At 50.7% G+C, this 19,898-nt stretch overlaps 1 long non-coding RNA gene across 1 annotated transcript in view; it reads left to right on the forward strand.

Annotated features, from left to right (window-relative positions):
- The first annotated feature begins 2,654 nt into the window (after nt 1-2,654).
- Nucleotides 2,655-19,898, forward strand: part of LOC108177212 (uncharacterized) — a 36,103-nt gene continuing 18,859 nt past the window's right edge. Inside the window, exons 1-3 of the long non-coding RNA XR_001794016.3 lie at nt 2,655-2,835; nt 3,576-3,651; nt 4,738-4,826. This is a non-coding gene — a long non-coding RNA (uncharacterized lncRNA). The remainder of the gene's footprint in view (nt 2,836-3,575; nt 3,652-4,737; nt 4,827-19,898) is intronic.

The following is a 19,898-nucleotide window of genomic DNA, read 5'->3' on the forward strand; positions in this document are numbered from 1 at the left end:
CTATGGTGCATAAGTTGGACCTGTGTGACGTTGTGATGTTAGCAGGAAATATAATCAGAAATCCATTAGGATAGGAATGTGTATTTAGTCACTGTCTCCATTTCCTGAGACAGAGCTCCTAACAGCCCTGGACTCTCAGAAGGCGCCAGCATCTTTTTGTGGACTATGGGGGCGTTTGATGGGTGGGGTAGTCGCCAGGGCTGTGATGAGGTGACTGGAGCTTCCAGCCTCACCCCCACGACCTTAGAGCAAAGGTCACAGCCCGTGACTGGTGACCGGCGTCTGAAGTGCGTGGGTGGGGGGCAGTCGGGGGACTCAGCCCTTCACCTGTGGAGCCCAGAGAGGGTCAGAACGGGAAGTGTACTGTCCCAGCCAGTGTGTGCTTGGTGCAGCGGCCGGAAGTGACCTGTGAATGTGGCTGTGGAGAGCGCGGCTTTGTGTGTCTCACAGTCACTAGGCTGTGGTACCTCCCCTGCCCCGGCCTCGCTCCTGCCACTTGGGGCACCATTCCTTGCACTTGGCGCCTTGCCAAGCTGCCCACGTCTGCACCGTCTGCCACCCCGGCCCGGGCCCGCCCTCTAGGGGCCGGTAAGGGAACTGGAAAAGCGCCGCTGGGCGCCGGGCACCGTCCCTTGGGTTCCCTTGCACTGGGGATTCTGTGTCCCTGCCCGCCTGAGATGACCGTCTCACCCTGGAGTTCCACCCGCTGGAGCTGCCCGAGGCCGCTCTGCTGGAGAAAATCCCTCTCTGACCGCGGGTCGCCAATCCTGCCAGTGGAAACTGTGCTGAGCTGCGCGGTCGGGATGCAGTGACGTCCAAGTTCCCTGTTTCACTCTTTACTGTACTTATGTAAATAGACCCTCCGTGGACTCTCAACGGCTTCTTAATGCCAGAAACTTAGTCATCGCGGTGCTTAATGGCCCGCTCTGTGAAATGCCCTCCAGGGCAAAGCCGCCCTGCAGCTGTGCCATCCGCCCTAGGTTTCCTGTCTGCCTTCCCAATTTTGCAATTGCCTGGGGCTTATCTCCCACTTCTGTCTGTGCACAGGCAGGCTCTCTACTCTTCACACTTTTCTCTTCCTTACTGTCGGGTGGGCCTTTGCCATGTCCAGCACCCCTCCGCTGAGACTAAAATTTACCCAAGGACAAAAGGAAACATTTCTTTCAAGTTGTGAATATGACGTTCTCTTTCTAAAAAAGAGTTTTTAACCAACAGAGGAAAATCTCTGGGCTTCCACCTAGTAACCTGCATCCTGCTGAACATGCCATTGTCACATAAAATATACAACCCCTAGAGCACTCATGCTTGTACCTGTGCCTTAGAATCACATGGGAGCCTTGTGACAACACCGTGCTGGGCCCCGCCCTCGCGGCTCTGCTGTTCCAGGTCTGGGGGCAGCCAGAGAACTGGCATGGCCACCAGCTGCAGGGGTCGAGGAGGGAAAGTGGGGGGAGGTCTGGGGGGGAGGAGCTGATGCTGCCACTCAAGCCAAGAGCCACATGCTGAGAGCCAGTGACGTCCTAGCAGAGCTCAGCAGAGCCCTGAGGATCAGTTCTGCCTGATTTCATGCTCTGACGGTTGCAATTTGCCAAATCCCACTCAGGCTGGCCCGAGTGCAGAAAAGCACTTATTGGAAACAGCTGGGACGTCTCCGAAGTTCCAAGACTGAAGAGCACAGTGGCTGGAGGGAGGGATCCCCCCCACCCCCACCCCCTCTTCTCTCTCTCTTCCTTGTTCTCACATCCAGGCTGTAGGCTACTCTGTTCAAATAACCAAAGGGAGCCCTGCCAATGACCTGATCGCCCTCAGGGCCTTGTCATCCCTGAAGCAATCAGCCTGGGCCGGGGTGCAGCAGAGTCTGTGGGCCTCACCATGGCGCCATAGGGAGCACCACGAAGGGTGCAGTTCTCAGAGATGGGAGACGGAGGTGTGACACAGACTTCAGACGGCCTCAGCTGGGTCATCTGGGCTCTCGTGTTCCCAAAGAGCGAGATGACTGTGACTTGGGGGACTCTAGAGACTTGCCAAGGAGCACACATCTCCTGGTGATGGAGCCACAGCTGGGAAGAGGCGAGGATAAGTCTGTTTCTTGGCCTGCGTGCCCTGGAGCTGCTGGTACCAGCTCCGGGGGTGACTGTTAGGTAGTCAGCCATTTTTCAAGCAAGTCAACCTTGGGAACTAGAAATCGGCCATAGATGGAATGTTGGCTACTATCACAGACCAGGACCTTGTTGTTTTTCCTTCTCCCTTTCTCCCTCCCTCCTTCCTCCCCCCCATCTGTTTATAGAAAGAGCCAGTTGACAGGTGCACTACCGCCCAATTCCGTGTGGGGAGAATTTGCCCTGCAGGCGCCCCAACCTTGGGGTGCCCTGCCATTAGCTGATTGTCCTAGGGCTGCTAGCTGGACCCCATTTGCATGTCCAGTCTCTCAGGCCTCTGTCCCACACGGGGACACTTTCTCTCTGACACCTGTCCACCAGTAAGTCCATTGTCCTCATGCCCATCTTGTTCCAGATTCAAAGCTGGCTCCTTTGTATTTGTTTAAAAAAAGCAGAACTCCAGTCTTAAAAGAATCAGACAGGCCTGAGCAAGTATACGCCAGGAGGAAGAGAAGTGCCTTTAAGAGACTCAATTGAAAACAAATTAATCAGGCAGCGAATAAACACATTTCTCCCAGGGATGTTGACTCGCTTTGTAGTTATTTAAAGAAAGCAAATTGTTCGTGGGCAAATTGTCCAAGACAGCTTTTTCCAGGCCCCGGGTGTGTGGCTTGGCTGCCTGCAAGCTCATTCCCATCAGCAGACAATGGCTGGAGAGGATGGGAGCTCCGTGACTGTAAGTGATTCCCCAGGCCCCTGGCCTCCGCCACCTGCCGCCGAGCCCGCTGACGCACCTCCACTGTCATGCTGGCGGCACTCCACGTGGCCTCCTGTCCCACATTACTTAAGAAGCCCCCGCTACGTGTGCTTCACTGACCGCAGGCAGCGCTAGGAGCTGGGGACGGGTAGGGGTTGAGCCAAAGAATTTCCACTCCGTAGTGCTCCCCAGGGCCAGAGACCTAGAATAGCTCAAAGCAAAGCTCCAGTCTTTCAGAGGGATGTGGGGAGCGACTGCTCTGTCTCCAGCATGATTTCCTGGACGCCTGTGGCGTCATGAATCACTTGGCGCCCTTGACCCATGGCAGACCCGGCTGTACCGATGCTCTTATTTGCACTACTGAGAAATACGGAGCTGCTATGGACGAAGGAAGCGCTGGCCCTTACGTCTACACAGGGGAAAGTCTTTTAGGAATTTTGATCTTGTGTTTTTCTTCTTCCTCCTCGTCCCCTTTCCCTTCCGCACCCTCACTGCCGTGTCATGCACACTCACTGTTCTTCTGCCAAGCACTTCCACCGACATACTGAGCTAGGTGCTTGGAGAAACAAAAGGTGCACGGAGTTAGAAAGAACAGGGCACAAGGAGCCAGCTACCTCCCTCTCCGAGATCAACCTGCCTCACCTTATTCGTTGGTTTTTCAACCACATGTGTGGTGGGTGTTAGCGATGGTGAGTGTAACAGGCTCCTCCTCCCCCCAGTTCCCTGAAAGGAGTCAATGGAAGCAGTAATGATGTCCCCACTCTGAAGTGATCCATGCAATGTGCCAGGATGGCGGTGAGTTTCATGGGGTTGCCAAGTGCTCTTGAGGGATGAGTATGTTCTATGAAGACTCTCTACTGCAGCCTGCAAGGGTAGCAGGGGACTAAGGGAGCTTGGTCTTGGTCCCTCTGACTCTGAGATCCTCGCAGGTGCAGGAACTGTGGAGAAAGACAACCAGCCCTGCCCCCTCCTATACAGTGGGGCAGACAGGCAGGAAGGCAGCAGGAAGTCATGGGGGAAAGTGAGGAATTCTCCCTGGGCCAGGCCCTAGCTCCTGGCCCTAGGTTAGATGCACAATTCTGTGCGTGAGCTCTGGCCCTCCTCTTCTGAGCCTGGAGTCAGCACCATTGTAGCCGCCCGCCTGATGGGACCATGATGACGCGCAGATGGGTGTGAAAACATGTGATGAGATGTCTAGCTCCCTAACTGACGTGATACCTCTTCGTCATACCCACCCGTCTTGCGGCCTCAGCTGGGGTCTCACTGGGTTTCCCCTGTACCTGTGCAGGTACCGGGGTGTCAGCTCCTTGGAGACAGGAAACAGGTTCCATTGCTGTTTTGTGTTACCACAACCCAGTATGGTACCTGTTATAAAGCTGCTTGGGACAGTTGCTGGGCCATAATCACTGGCGGACGGCTGAACGGAATGCAGGGATGACCCCCCCGAGAGCCACTTGCAGTGTCCCCCTCTGCCTCCGACACAGCGGCCCCTGTGACCAGAATGTGTCGGAAGCACAAACCCCATGCCCCGTCCTGGCAGAAGGCTTGTACTTCCTGCGACAGCGCTGGGCAGGAGAAAGTGCAGGCCTGGCGCTTTCTCCTCCCAAGAGGGCACTTCCTGTTTTTTTTTTTCTTTTGTAAAGTCCACAATGATCATGTAGTGGGTTGACCACAGACCTTAGGCTGGTGACCTGTAGGCAGTGCAGCTGGGATGGACAGACAGTTGTGATGGGCAGGGGTTGGGAGGCAACAAGACCCAACAGAGCCTCTGGGGGCAGACTCCGTTCTGGATCTGCTGTTGGGCTTCTGTGTCGTGCACACACCCACAGATCTGCAGGGTCCCATGAGGTGCTCAGTGGGAACTGTGCTCATCCTCACCAGTTACCTGAAGAACGAATCGAGAGGTGTGTGTCTGTGGAGGAGCTCCCTATCCTGTGCCTGAATCACTGACGTGACAGGTGCGCGCTCAGGTGAGTGGTGGAGCCAGGAGGGGGTGGGGCAGATTGCAGGATTACAGGACACTCAGCACTGGGAAGTGGGGTGAGAAACAGGAACTGGAAATAGGAGGAGAGAGAGGAGAGAAAGAGAGAGAGAGTCAGGCTGGCACTGCGGCTCAATAGGCTAATCCTCCACCTAGCGGCACCGGCACACCGGGTTCTAGTTCCGGTCGGGGCGCCAGATTCTGTCCCGGTTGCCCCTCTTCCAGGCCAGCTCTCTGCTGTGGCCTGGGAAGGCAGTGGAGGATGGCCCAAGTGCTTGGGCCCTGCACCCGCACGGGAGACCAGGACCAGGAGAAGCACCTGGCTCCTGCCTTCGGATCAGCGCGGTGCGCCGGCCGCAGGGCTGTGGTGGCCATTGGAGGGTGAACCAACGGCAAAAGGAAGACCTTTCTCTCTGTCTCTCTCTCTCACTATCCACTCTGCCTGTCAAAAAAAAAAAAAAAAAAAAAAAAAAGAGAGAGAGAGAGTCAGTAAGGAGAGTGAGGTGGGGACACTGGGCAGGTGATACATCATGAGGGAGAAGCCTGGGGTATGGATTTCCAGAGTGGGGGACACCCCTAAGGTGGTTTAGAAGGAGGTGACCCGGGACGAGGACGTGGCTCCCATGAAACAAGAAGGCTGAGGCCTGAGGTCTCACAGGGGAGGAGGAGAAAGACGGGGGGGTGATGGTGATGCAGGAGGGAAGTGGTGGTTTCTGTACGGAGAAGAAAGAACACCTGGAGGTGGCCACGGGCCGACAGGAGGCTATGGTGTCACCGACAAGAAGACCGTGTGGATCCACCGTGTGGCGTCCAGAAGATGAAACACAAACCAAGGCTCCTGCATCTCAGCAGCTGAGACACGGCCTCGTGGAGCGAGGACTTCCTGCCCAACTCCGTTCACTGCTCATCAGAAGAGTGGCCTGGGAGGAGCTGAGGAGTGCCCGGGAAAGGGCCAGCGGATGCATGGAGGGAGGGGACGAGCCCCGGGCTGGCATTAGGACAAACCTGTCTCTGCAAAGCTGGGGGGGCCGCAGAGCACCAGCACCTTGGACAGGGTGAGAGGACAGGGTGGAGAGCCGTGTGTGGAGTTGGACGGGAGCTATGGGGAGAGTCGAGGAGAGCGAAGGATCAGAAAGTGGTTGGCGGCTACACAGCTGCCCACACCTCCAGCATCACCCAGGAGTCTGTGTGCTTTCCTCTCCTTTCCTTTCCCTTTCCTTTTCTCCCTTCTCTTCTCTTCTCTCCCCACCCCTTTAATAATTATTTAACCTTGGGTAGGCCATAAGTTTCTTGGTCCAAATGTCATGATACTCAGAAGGATATAGTCCAAGTCCCCCTCCCACTTCTGTCCCTATTGATCCTGTGCCCACCTCTCCAACAGGCAGCCACAATGAGGTTCTCATGTGACATCCAAGCAATCGAGGCTGTGTGAGTGTAATCTGCACACGCAGGTGCACCTTCTCCCTTCCATCTGTGCAGGGGTGGCATATGGCCCGGGCAGTTGCTGTTGCACAACTCTAGGGGGCACTGTCTGCATAGAGTACACGAGATAGGGACCCCAGAGCTGTTCAGCAAGCAAGAAGCCAACAGTGTGCGCAGTTTGTGCATGGAACCGGATGCCCTACCTATCTTTCCACCGCAGTCCCTGAATATATCCTTCTTTTTAGAACACCACTATGCCAAGGCATGGATGTAACATCATTTATTAAAATGACCTACAAAGGACATTTTGGTTGTTCCCAAGTCTATGCTTTATAAATAATACTGAGCATTCATTTTGTACAATTTCAAGTACATAAAATCATTCCCTCAAAGTGTAGTTACTGGGACCAGGTATTTAGCCTAGCAGGTAAGATGTACATCAGAGTACGGAGGTTGGATTCTTGTCTCTGGCTCCCCAGCAGTGCACACCCTGGGAGGTAGCAGGTGATGGCTCATGGGGTTGGGTTCCTGCCACCCACGTGGGAGAGCTGGATTGTGTTCTTGGCTCCCAGCATTGGTCCTGGCCAAGTCTTGGCTGTTACAGGCATTTGAAGAGGGAATCAGTGGGTGGGAGCTCTGTCTTTGTCTCTCTACCTCTCAAATAAACAAATATTTTTAAAAAGTATAGTTACTAGTCAAAGGTTCTGCTAGCAGTAGACTGGTCCAGATAGTAAATATTTCAGTTTTGCAAGCTGTACGGTCTCTGTCTCAACTCTCAGCTTTGCCATAGCAGTGCGAAAGCAGCCATAGATAATGCATAAATGCATTCCCCTGGCTGTGTTGCAATAAAACTTTATTTATGGGAACTTGAATCTGAAATTCATGTCATTTTCATGTGTTCCAAAAATGTATTTTTCTCTTGATTGGTGTTTCAAGCATTTAAAAATACAAAAACAAAACCAAACCTCACTGTTACTTCATGGGTTGTACAGAAACAGCAGCCCATGAGCTGTAGTTTGCCAACCTCTGGTTTACACAATAGAACCATTAGTAAGTATGACCAAGCTGACCTTTGCTGAGGTTGTATCCCTTCATGCGTCCAACAGCAAAATGCAAGATTCTGTCATTCCCCTCAGCTTTGCCAACAGAGTAATTATTGGCTTTGGGGTTTTTGTTAAACAAATAGTGAAAGCAGTATCATAGAGCAGTTTTTGTTGTTGTTGTTGTTGTTGTTGTTGTGTGACAGGCAGAGTGGACAGTGAGAGAGAGACAGAGAGAAAGGTTTTCCTTTGCCGTTGGTTCACCCTCCAATGGCCGCTGAAGCTAGCGCACTGCGGCCGGCGCACCGCGCTGATCTGAAGCCAGGAGCCAGGTGCTTCTCCTGGTCTCCCATGGGGTGCATGGCCCAAGGACTTGGGCCATCCTCCACTGCACTCCTGGGCCACAGCAGAGAGCTGGACAGGAAGAGGAGCGACCGGGACAGATTCTGGCGCCCGGACCAAGACTAGAACCCCGGGGTGCTGGCGCCACAGGCGGAGGATTAGCCTAGTAAGCAGCGGTGCCCGCCAATAGAGCAGTTTTTTTTATGCATATTCTGTTTTTATTGATGACTTAGAAAAGCCTTAATTCAAATTGTAATTGATATAATTATTAAATTCCATAAAGCAGTTTTAATCTGCATTTCTATGAAAATGAATGGGTCTTCATATGTTAAAAAGCATTTTGTTCCCTTCTGCTAATCATCAGTTCAGATTCTTCAGAAAACTTCCTTTTAAATACCAAGTTTTTTTTTGTGTGTGTGTGTGTGTGTGTGTGTGTGGTAAATCCTTTACTTCTTTTTTTTTTTTTAAATTTATTTATTTATTTTATAGGAAGAGTTGCAAAGAGGCAGAGACAGAGAGAGAAAGAGGTCTTTCATCTGCTGGTTCACTCCCCAAATGGCTTCAATGGCTGCAGCTGGGCCGATCCGAAGCCAGGAGCCAGGAGCTTCTTCCAGGTCTCCCACGTGGGTGCAGGGGCCCAAAGAGTTGAGCCATTCTCTGCTGCTTTCCCAGGCCACAGCAGGGAGCTGGATTGGAAGTGGAGCAGCAGGGACTCCAGCCTGCAGGCCAGTGCTCTAATCTGCTGCACCACAGTGCCTGTCCCCTAATTGGCTTTTTATCAGCTATTCAAGAAGCGAAGAATGGATAGCATCTCATCTAAAGATGTAACTAAGGTGATCCGATGAGCTGAGTGAAGGATGTTGGTTTCACAGGCAGAGGTGGGCCAAAGAAAGCAGAAGCCATGAGCAAAAAATGGATGGGGGGCTGGCGCTGTGGCGTAGTGGGTAAAGCCACTGCCTGCAGTACTGGCATCCCATATGAGTACTGGTTTGAGACCCGGCGACACCACTTCCAATCCAGCTCTCTGCTATGGTCTGGGAAAGCAGTGGAAGATGGCCCAAGTCCTTGGGCCCCTGCACCTGTGTGGGAGACCTGGAAGAAGCTCCTGGCTCCTGGCTCCTGGGGCTTTGGATCAGTACAGCTCTGGTGGTTGTGGTCATCTGGGGAGTGAACCAGCAGATGAAAGACCTCTCTCTCTCTCTCTCTGCCTCTCCTTCTCTCTGTGTAACTGTGCCTTTCAAATAAATAAATAAACCTTTAAAAAAGTGGATGGGTGGTCTCAGAGTTACTGTGTTGACAGTGTTGGAGCAGAGGGGACTTCCTGACTGTGCTGGCTTGGCCAAGCTGGACCCTTCTCGCTCCTTGCTGTGGCTCTCCTGGCCCATTTCAAAGTGCAGTTTGATTAGCATGGCATCCAGCAGGAGGGGCTCCATTCTGTTGGACCCTAGGTCAGGAGTTCACATAATCAACAGGTTGGAGGGGGAAAGCAAAATTAATTTTGATAATACCTTACAAACTAAAAAAATGACTCACTGTTAACTTGAAATCCAAGTCATCCTGAATTTTTATTTGCTGAATCTAGCAACCCTGTTCTGGCTGTTGTAGAGACTTGCTGGGGGCTAGGGGGTGGGAGGAGAACCAGTTTAGGAGATAAGAGTGGTGATTCTAGAAACGGAGGCAAAGGGGAGATCAATGACCCATTTTGGAGGTAAAGAACTCACTGCAGGACCGCTATGAGACAGGGAGGAAGGAGAGGCCCGGGGTGGCGCCTGGTTGGATAACGGCAGAGTAAATGCAACCCTCTCTGCTTGTTTGTTCTACCAAGGCTGCAGACACGTGGATACTGAGTCAATACTAGTATGTGGAAATGCCCTGCAAAGTGGTTTATTTACTGACAGCCAAGAGCACACCAGCCAGACCTCCCTGAATCAAAGAGACCAGTATACTTTCAACCTACTCATTGATTGTCTTTGTTTCTTGAAAAGACCACTTTAAACACTTTAAGCCTAAGATGTTATTCAGTAATTAGAACAAACACTAATTATACTTCGGTTCCCTCTGGTGCCCGATTCCCATTATACTGCAGGGAGTAGATGACAGGGTGGAGAGAGTGAGTGACGAGTAGAGAGATGTTAACGGGAGCAAGAAAGAAAAAAGCAGGAGATTCATTGGGTTGGCTTCTAGGCTGCCAAATGCACCATTTTCTCACAGAACTGGCTAATTCTAAAGTATTTCAGGCACGAGTTCACAGGAATTGACAAGTGGTTTGCCAGTCTGCAGAGTGGGAGGAGAGGCAGCATTGACTGAGCTCCCCACGAGATGCCAAATACAACTTGTGGTGGAGGTGTTGTACATTCCCGTGTTACACAAGGTGCTGACCTGCCCAGGACAGATTCAGTGGTTAGAGCGGAACTTGAAAGCAGACCTGCCATCCACCTGAGTCTGGAGTGTGTGGGTTTTCCATTGTACCATCTTCCTTTACATGGTCTTAGAGTTTCAGTATCTCCATGCTCGGTAAATAGTTCTAAGGCCTTTCCTTGTTGGCTATTTCCCCTTCGGATTCTCCTTTTGCTGTGCCATGGACTGTAAGTAAGGCCATTAGTAGCAGAGAAGCAAATGTTGCACAACGGATTGCATGTGCTGCTTGGTAGTGGTGGCCAGTTCGTCGTTCTGATTGTCGGAGACAAGGCTTGGGCCAAACTGAAATGAGGAAGGGTGTGAGAAGAGGATGTGACCTTCATCTATATAACGAAAAGCAGAGTCTTCCTAAAGCAGAAAATTGTGGCTGGGGTTGGGAAGAATTCTGTGGTGGTCTGCTTTAATGATTGGATGTGCATTTTTTCCTCTGCAGAATCTGGGAGCTGGAAGCTTAGCGGGAGAGCACAGGTGGTTTTGTTGTGGTCCCAGTGAGGAGCCAGCACCCAAGGGGGAAAGCAGGAAAGACGGTGGCATGGAAGAGCCCAAGAGGACCCTGGCGGGTGACAGCCTCCTGCTTTCCTATCCCATGGTGCTGTTCGCTCTCCTGTCCTCATCGTTAGGAAGCTGGCTCACTGGTGCAGCAAGGCCATGTGAGTCGGGCCTTAAACAAAGGAAGAGCTGTGTCTGCTCTTGAAGCAAAGCCAGCAGAGACGCAGAAGGCTTCAGAAGCTGTTAGTAGGGAATAAGAAATCACTTTCCAGAATCTTCTGGAATATTCTGGAAGTGAAGGGATTTTCTGCTGTTGTACAGGATGAGGGCTTGAGTGATTTAATTTGGTTACGAAGGAAGACCGGAGGATGGGCCACGGAGGGTCAGGTTATAGTTTGGGAAAATTCCCATTTTTAGTATTGTGTGTCTCAGGCAGGAAATTAGACACAAGAAGAAACCCAAGAAGGTCCTGTGGATGGGTTTCTCCCACAGAAAAAAATCCCTGTATCCCTTGTTATGCAAATAGTATGCAAACTGGGACCCTTACACGTATTTGCCTAGGAAGTTTTGATGACCTTATTCTGGTTTCAGAGGAGCTGGGTCACTAAGAGGGAATGTTTGCCACCAGCCCAGAGCTATTGGAGTTCTTTCCGGGGAAACAGAAGGGTAAATTCCAGATCAAACAAATGCCCGGGTTTTAAATGCGTTCTTCAAATGCTGTAATGACTGCCACCCACAGAGCAAACCAAAAGAAAATTGTGAAACAGCCAGAATGTGATCCATAATCGAAATGAAGCACCAGTGAAAGCTATGCCCCTGTGTGGCCACAACAGTGTCCTCCTCTTGGCTCAACAGTGTGAAGTCAGGGCTTGAACTCTTCCCCGCAGATTTCTTTTTTAAAGATTTATTTATTTGAAAGAGTTACACAGAGAGAGGAGGAGAGGCAGAGAGAGAGAGAGACAGAGAGAGAGAAAGAGAGAGAGAGGTCTTTTACCCTCTGGTTCACTTCCCAATTGGCTGCAATGGTTGGAACTAAGCCGATCTGAAGGCAGGAGCCAGGAGCTTCCTCCTGGTCTCCCACATGGCTGCAGGGGCCCAGGGACTTGGGCCATCTTCTACTGCTTTCCCAGGCCACAGCAGAGAGCTGGATCGGAAGTGGAGCAGCCAGGGCTAGAACCGGCGCCCATATGGGATGCCGGCGCTTCAGGCCAGGGCGTTAACCCGCTGTGGCACAGTGCCAGCACCCCTGCAGATGGTATTTACAAGTGATGACTCTTCACCATCTCTCCAAGTCTGGCCTTCAATCCATAACTCGGGAGTGAGGCAGAGCGCCTGTCTGATGGTGGCACACATGAGACTGATAGCATCAAACACGGGACCGCTGTTTCCACAGCTGCATCTGTGGCACCTCCCCCGGGGCCCATCAGCAAGAACAGGCGGATGCCACCTTGTGGGCCCTGCAGAGGGAGTGAGAGAACCACTGTCTCTCCAAGGATGGTGGAAAACGTTGGCACATTCCGCCTTGCCTCGAATTTAAAATCTGCCCTGCACGTCAACTGACCTGATTAGGAAGTCGTCACTTCTCGTTCTCTCAACAGACTGAGAATTGTCTCCTAGCAACAGGGGTGTCTTACTAACTTGTAGTGGGACTGTCTCATAGAGGATTTGTTCTGTTGGCTGCAGTTCTGCCAGTAACCAGGAAATGGGCACAGGCAGGATCCACTTAGTCACTGGCCTTGCTATCAACGTATGCATCGAAGAGGTGTCAGTTCCAAGATCTGGGGTTCCTGAGTTAGCACTTCGGGGATTCTTCTTCTTCTCTTTTAATTTGAAAGGAATATATATAAAGAGAATCTTCTATCAGCTGGTCCACTCCCCAAGGGCCCACAGCTGGGGCTGGGCCAGGCTGAACCCAGAAATCTGGAACTCTGTCTGGGTCTCCTGTGTGGTTGGCAAGAACCCAAGAACTTGAGGCATCACCTGCTGCTTTCTGGAGTGCACATTGGCAGGAAACTGGATTAGAAGCAGAGAAGCAGAAAAACTGTGTGTGTGTGTGAGAGAGAGAGAGAGAAAGAGAGAGAGAGAGAGATCTTCTAAACACTGGTTCATTCCCCAAATGGCCACAACAGTGGGGGCTGGGCCAGGTCAAAGCCAGGAGCCAGGAACTCCACACAGGTCTCCCACATAGGTGGCAGGAGCTCAAGTACTTGGGCCATTTGCTGCTGCTTTCCCAGGTACATTGGCAGGGAGCTGGATTGGAAGTAGAGCGTGGGGACTGGAAGCATGCTCATAGTGGTGCAGGCACTGCAGGTGGTGGCTTAATCCACTGTGTCACAGCACCACCAGTCTTGAAAACTGAAAGACACAGTAGTACAGTGCGGGCTCCTGCAGGGGCCCCTGTTGGCTGTTACTTCACAGGAGGTGGTTTCTTGCTGATAGAAGTTCCAAAAGAGCACAGGGCATCACAGAGCAAGAGGAGTGCTCGTGGCTCTCTGTGTCTGGTCTCTAACCTTTGAAGGAAGCCCCCAGGATTCAGTCCTGGAGAACTCCTCCCCCACAATGACCTCCTCTCATCCCATCACTTCCCAAAGGACCCACCTCTGAACACCAGGGTTGGAATGAGTTTCCATCCCTGTAATATCTCGAAATAGGGATTAAATTGCAACACAAAGAGCCTTGGGGGACACTCAGACTGCATTCAAATCACAGCATTACTGTGTGCTATTTTCTTTGGATTAATTTGGATGTCCCTCTACCTTCTAGAGTTGAATATGTAGTCATGTTTATTTCTTTTCTCATGTTTTCTAAAGAGGCATTTTAGTGTGACTTTGGTTGCCTCCCTGTTTTAATATATAGCAGTCTCACTATCAGTTTATCTAAGTAAATCATTTTTAAAAAAGGATTATTTATTTATTTGAAAGTCAGAGTTACATAGAGAAGGAGAGGGAGAGAGAGAGAGAGAGAGAGAGAGAGAGAGAGAGAGAGAGAAGTCTTCCATCTGGTTCACTCCCCAACTGACTGTAATGGCTGGAGCTGCACCGATCTGAAGCCAGGAGCCAGGAGCTTCTTCCAGGTCTCCCTTGCAGGTGCAGGGGCCCAAGGCCTTAGGCCATCTTCCACTGCTATCCCAGGCTATAGCAGAGAGCTGAACAGGAAGTGGAGCAGCCGGGACTAGAACTGGTGCCCAATGGGATGCCGACCTCTCTAAGTAAATCTTAATTTCAGTTTTCTGTCCTTGTAATCCAAGAGTTCTTTTAAATTACAGTTTTAAATTTCCAAGTGCATACATAGTTTGAGAACTGTCATGGCTGAGTTGGAGTCTTCTTTCATTGAGTTTAGAGAATGTGGCTCATACGCTTTCTGTTTTTAAGAAATCTCTGAGTTCCTCTTTGTGTGAGAAGTGATGTTGCTCCCCCACGTGTGTCTGCACGGTGCTGATGAGATGAACTGCAGCCCACTGGGCTGAGGCTGTGCTGCAGTGCAGGGGCTGCTGCTGCAGACAATGCCTCTCCCATCTGGAAGAGGCCCGGGGAGTCAGGGAAACAGGTGTGCTGGCTCCATGCTGGGCACACACCTGCGTCTCATCTCGGGGTGGGCTGCTCAGCTGGAATCACAAGCTCACGCTTCCTGGTCACGTCTGTCAGCTGTGATCCTAGCAAATTCAAGGTCAGCACCAAAGATGAGCACTGGGCCTGAGAGATGCTGGGCAGTTTGAAAGGCAAATGAGAAACTGCTTTTGCTTGTTCTTCAGTTATGACCAACCAGTGGATTTTTTTTTCAGTGGATTCTTTTTAACTAGCAATCATATTCTCAGCCAACGATCCTGCTTTATAATCCAAATACACATGTGGCTGTTTAAAAGGAAATAAATTCGAAAATGCAGCTCCCTGGCTGCAACAGCTACCATGTTCTGTAGCCACATGTGGCCCTGGCTGCTGTACTGGACAATGCTAATATTAAACATTTCCACCACGGAAAAGTTTCCTATTAGGTAGCCCAGCTCTGGAAGTCAACACAGGTAGTAGGATGGACTTGTGAAATCTCAACTTGGCTAGGTTAGAGTCCCCAGGTACTCAGTCCTACACTTTCTGAGTGTTGCTGGGAAGGTATTTAGCAGGGGTGATTAAAGCCCTCAATCAGCTGGTTTTTGGTAACAGAGATTATCCCGGATAGTTTGGGTGGGCCTGATTTGGTCAGGTCGGGGAGGCCCTTACAAACAGAACTGCGGGGCCAGCAACACTGGCAACCATATCTTGGAGCACTGGTTTGAGTCCCAGCTGCTCCACTTCCTCCAGCTTCCTGCCAATGCGCCTGGGAGGCAGCGGAGGATGACTCAAATACTTAGGCCTCTGATCCCCATGTGGGAGACCCAGATGGAGTTCCGGGCTTCTGGCTTCAGTCTGGCCCAGCCATTCCGAACATTTGAGGATTGAACCAGTGGAAGGAAGATCCCTTCCTCTGTCTCTGTCACTCTGCCTTATTAAATGAATAATTTTTTTAAAGAACAGAACTGCAGTATTTCTGAGGAATACATTTTTAATATTTAAAAAAATTATTTTGCTTATGGAAAGGTGGAGAGAGATATATGTACAGAGATTTCCCATCTGTTGTTTTACACCCCAAATGTCCACAGTAGCTGACCTGGGCCAGATGGAAGGCAGGGGCTGGGAACTCAATCTGAGTCCCATATGTAGGTGGCAGGGACCCAAGTACTTTAGCCATCACCTGCTGCCTCCCAGGGTACACATTAGCAGGAAGCAGGAATTGGAGCAGAACTGGATTCAAACTCAGACACCCATATGATACAGCATGCGGGCATACCAAGCGGAATCTTAGCGGCTATGCCACCCCAGGAAAAGGAAATTCTACCTGGGGAAGTTTCAGTTTTTGCCTGAGGTCCCGGCCTGCCCTTCTTCGTGGCCTGGCCTGTGGATTCCAGCGTTCCCTCTATACCCACAAAAGCCAGCTCCTGTGATAAACCTCTCTGTGTGCAGATGAGCTGTCCAGCGGGTTACTCGTCTTGTCAACTGCTTCTCCGATTGAACCCTGGCTACGACACTCAGGAACTCTCACCAGCACAATCCTAAAACTACAGACAGACCTGCCCCGAATTCCTCTCCACCTGCTCTCCTGTCTCACAACCGGGAAAATAGCCTCCTCCTTGGCCAGGCAGTCTCCCCACAGCACTCTGGATCCATTTGCTCTCGCCTCCTCAGAGACCTTGCTCCATTAATCTGCTGTCATCTTTTCCTTTTCCACTGGATCCGTTCAATCACACGCTGGGGGAGTTGCCTGCAGGTGGTGATGTGAGCCCAGGGCAGAGACCAGAGGGGCAGGATGGGGAAGGGAGTGGAGCCCAGGGATGGGTGCGTATATGTGTGTATGCATTATGTGTGACTCTGTGTGTGTATGTATTATGTGTGGCTGTCTGTGCATGTATTATGTGTGACTCTGTGTGTGTGACTGTGTGTGTATGTATTATGTATGACTCTGTGTGTATATATTATGTGTGACTCTGTGTGTGTATTATGTGTGACTGTGTGTATTATGTGTGACTGTGTGTATATATTATGTGTGACTCTGTGTGTGTGACTGTGTGTGTATGGCTGTGTGTGTGTATGTATTATATATGACTGTGTATGTATTATGTGTGACTTTGTGTATGTGTGTGACTTTGTGTGTGTGACTACGTGTTACTGTGTATGCATTATGTGTGACTGTGTGTGTTATGTGTGACTCTGTGTGTATGTATTATGTGTGACTTTGTGTATGTGTGTGACTGTGTGTGTGACTGTGTATGTATTATGTTTGACTCTGTGTATATGTGACTGTGTGTGTATGTATTATGTATGACTCTGTGTGTATGTATTATGTGTGACTGTGTGTGTATATGTATGTTTGAGTGTGTGACTCTGTGTGTGTATATGTATTATGTGTGACTGTGTGTGTGACTCTGTGTGTGTGTATAATGTGTGATTGTGTGTATGTATTATGTGTGACTCTCTGTGTGTGACTCTGTGTGTGTGACTCTGTGTGTGTGTGACTGTGTATGTATTATGTGTGACTGTGTATGTATTTTGTGATTCTGTGTGTTGTGTGTGTGACTCTGTGTGTGTGTGTGTATTTCTTTACCACATTTACAGGCACCTAATGTTCCATCCCATGAACCTCCTGAGCAGACTTAGGAAATGTGTTTCAAAACCATCCACCTGCAGGGTGAGAGGGAAAAAGCGTGTACCTGTCGGATCACATTGCCCTCTGGCCAAGAGTCTTCCCTCTGATGTTAGCTCACCTGGATTCTGGGTTGCACAGTGTGGATACTGAAAAGATACTCAGGAGTTTCCAGCCACAAAGCAGAGAGGCCTCAGAGCAGGAAGAGGTGGAAGGCAGGGCCCAAACCAAGGCGTTGCTCCACCAAACCCACAGGGAGCTCAGCGTTTGGCAACGCAGTGGTGGAAGCAGGAGGATTTGAAGTACAAGAGGTGTCCAGTACAGTCCCCTGCACACACTGACCTCCCTCCCTCGTCCCCTCACAGCCACACTTGCTGGGAGATGAGTCCACATGTCACTTCCACTTCTCACTTCCTATCTGCAATTAATGTGACTGCTGGCTGTGTTCCCAATCCCCCAACTCCTTCATGGCCTAAAGTCTTCTTCTCAAGGTCACTAATGATCTCCCCATGCTGGCCACATCCGGTGTGGCATTCTCAGCTTTAATTTCCTGGGCATCTCAGCGCCATCCGGCAGCAGCTACTTCCTTCCCAAGACGCTCTGCTCACGACCTTCATGGCCCACACTGGCTGGGTTTTCTGTCGTCCTCTCTTCCTCCCACCATGCATTCTCTTGGTTAACTTGTGCTGTCCAGTAACTTTCAACATGCCTCTGGTCTTCACTGCCACACTGATTTATCCAACCTTGATTGCTCTTTGCATGCTACCTGTCCGGCCAATGGCACACGCTGGGCAGGATTCCTAACATGTCCAAAACAGAACTCCTGATCCTTCCCTGAAAACGTGCTCTTTCTCTAGGCCGTCCACTTGGGAAATGGCATCATCACGGGCCTAATGGTTCATGCCAGAATCCTGGGAGTCATCTTTGACTCTGCTACTTTTTTCACATCTGATACAACACCAAGTCCTGAATTGCCTTCCGGTAGACCAGCTTTCAAATCCATTCAACTTCTCATCATCTCTAATACCGTCCCCTTGGTCTGAGCCACTTCTCATCTGAACCGAAAAGCTTCCTAATGGTTCTTCCCACGCCCGTTCTCGTCCCTATTCTGACCTTTCTACTTAGAGCAAAGACATGTTCTTATAATATTCATCAAGTCTAGCGTGAAACTCTTCAACAGATATCCACCCTCTTTGGGTTAATTTCTGACAGTAGAAATGAGACAGGTGCTTTGCTCAGTGGTTAAGCTGCCTCTTGGGGTGCCTGCAACCCATGTCCAAGTGCTCGGGTTTGAGATTCAGATTTACTTAGGATTCCAGGTTCCCGTTAATGTGCACCTTGGGAATTTGGTCCCTGCCACCCACATGGGAGACCCAGATGAAGTTCCTGGCTCTTCTTGGCTTTGGTCTGGCCAAACCCTGGCTGTTGCAGGATTTGCAGAGTGGGCCAGAGGATGGAAGTCCCCCCCCCCAATTCTGTGTGTGTGTGCATGTGTGTGTGTGCATGCGCCTTTTAAACAAATACTAAGTAAATAAATAATTTTTTTTTTTGACAGGCAGAGTGGACAGTGAGAGAGAGAGACAGAGAGAAAGGTCTTCCTTTGCCGTTGGTTCACCCTCCAATGGCCGCCGCGGCCGGCGCGCTGCGGCCGGCGCACCGCGCTGATCCGATGGCAGGAGCCAGGAGCCAGGTGCTTTTCCTGGTCTCCCATGGGGTGCAGGGCCCAAGCACCTGGGCCATCCTCCACTGCACTCCCTGGCCACAGCAGAGAGCTGGCCTGGAAGAGGGGCAACCGGGACAGAATCCGGCGCCCCAACTGGGACTAGAACCCGGTGTGCCGGCGCCGCTAGGCGGAGGATTAGCCCAGTGAGCCGCGGCGCCGGCCAGTAAATAAATAATTTAAAAGCTATCAGGAACAAGACCTAGAGGGCCAGTAGTGGCTGGGCCTCTGCATGTCTCTCCACACTACCTTGTACCCCTCCAGCAGCCTCCTTCCTGTTTCTCACAGACACCGGCCCTCTTCCTCTTGGAGTCTGTCGTGCCTGCCATTTCTGCTGCCTTACAGGTGCTTCTCCCAGCTTCTCCTGGGAAACCCATTATTTAGGTCTCAGCTTGATTGCCACTTCTTCTAAGAGGCCCACCCTTAATCTAGTAATTTGTAATCTACCATAATCTAGCAATTTGTAATTTTCCTCAAGGAGTGTCACGGTGTATAACCAGATAAGCAGGTGTGTGATTATCTGTCGCTGTCTCCTCTTGCTCCATGGAGGGAAAGAAACCCCACTCTGTAGTTCTTTGCAGAGTTCTCTGAGCCTACCAAGGTGCCTGGAACTCAAAACCCAGGAAATGAGTGAGGGAAGAGAAGGAGGGAGGGAAGAAGGAAAGAATAAAGTCTCAGAGGGAGAGTACATCTTATTGTGAGTTTGAAACAGTGTCTTCCCCACTCAAGTGTCTGTGTACTGGGGGCAACTCTACGCTAAGACACCTGCCCCTGCTGCTATCCGGTTGGCTCCTTCCAACTCCTGCGTCTTCCAGTTTCCACCCCGCCCTCCAGCAATGGAGGCTCAGGTTGCCACCTCCTCTCCCTCCCCTTCTCTTACAGGACCCTGGATGTTTACGATGCTACTGTGAACAGCTCTCAGTTTGTTTTTCACAAGCTTGTGTTAGGGTGGGTCATACGCTGCCAAAGAGGATATCTTTCATCATGAATTAAGAACCTAAATGTGGTATTTCCTGCTATCCCCCCAAAATAATATTTCTAGGTCTTTAGCAAAAAAATACAAGCATAAATATATATCTATCCAATATGGTGGATGATGAGAAGCTGAATTAGGCACTGGGCCAACTATAGAAAGGGCACAGCTGAGTGGGCCCCTGCTCCTTGGAGAACCTGCTCTCCAAGAGAAATAAAGAGCTCACACCAACATTCACCCAATTGCTCAAGCCGGAAGTCTGGGAGTTATGGTTGATGCATATTTGACATCACTGTTTCATCATTTGGGGCAAATCCTAGTCGTTGCACATTTCTGTCTTGACGTTATTCTATTCCTGCAACTTCTGAGCTATGCTGACTGGCAGGTTCAAAATGAAAGTAAGCATAAAATGACCAGCCAGCGTTGACTTTCTGCCAGTTCCATGGAGACGTGGACGTTTCCCAAAAGCGTTGCCAGAGCCGGCTC

The sequence above is a fragment of the Oryctolagus cuniculus genome, chromosome 16, assembly GCF_964237555.1.
Source record: "Oryctolagus cuniculus chromosome 16, mOryCun1.1, whole genome shotgun sequence".
NCBI classification, from domain to species: domain Eukaryota; kingdom Metazoa; phylum Chordata; class Mammalia; order Lagomorpha; family Leporidae; genus Oryctolagus; species Oryctolagus cuniculus.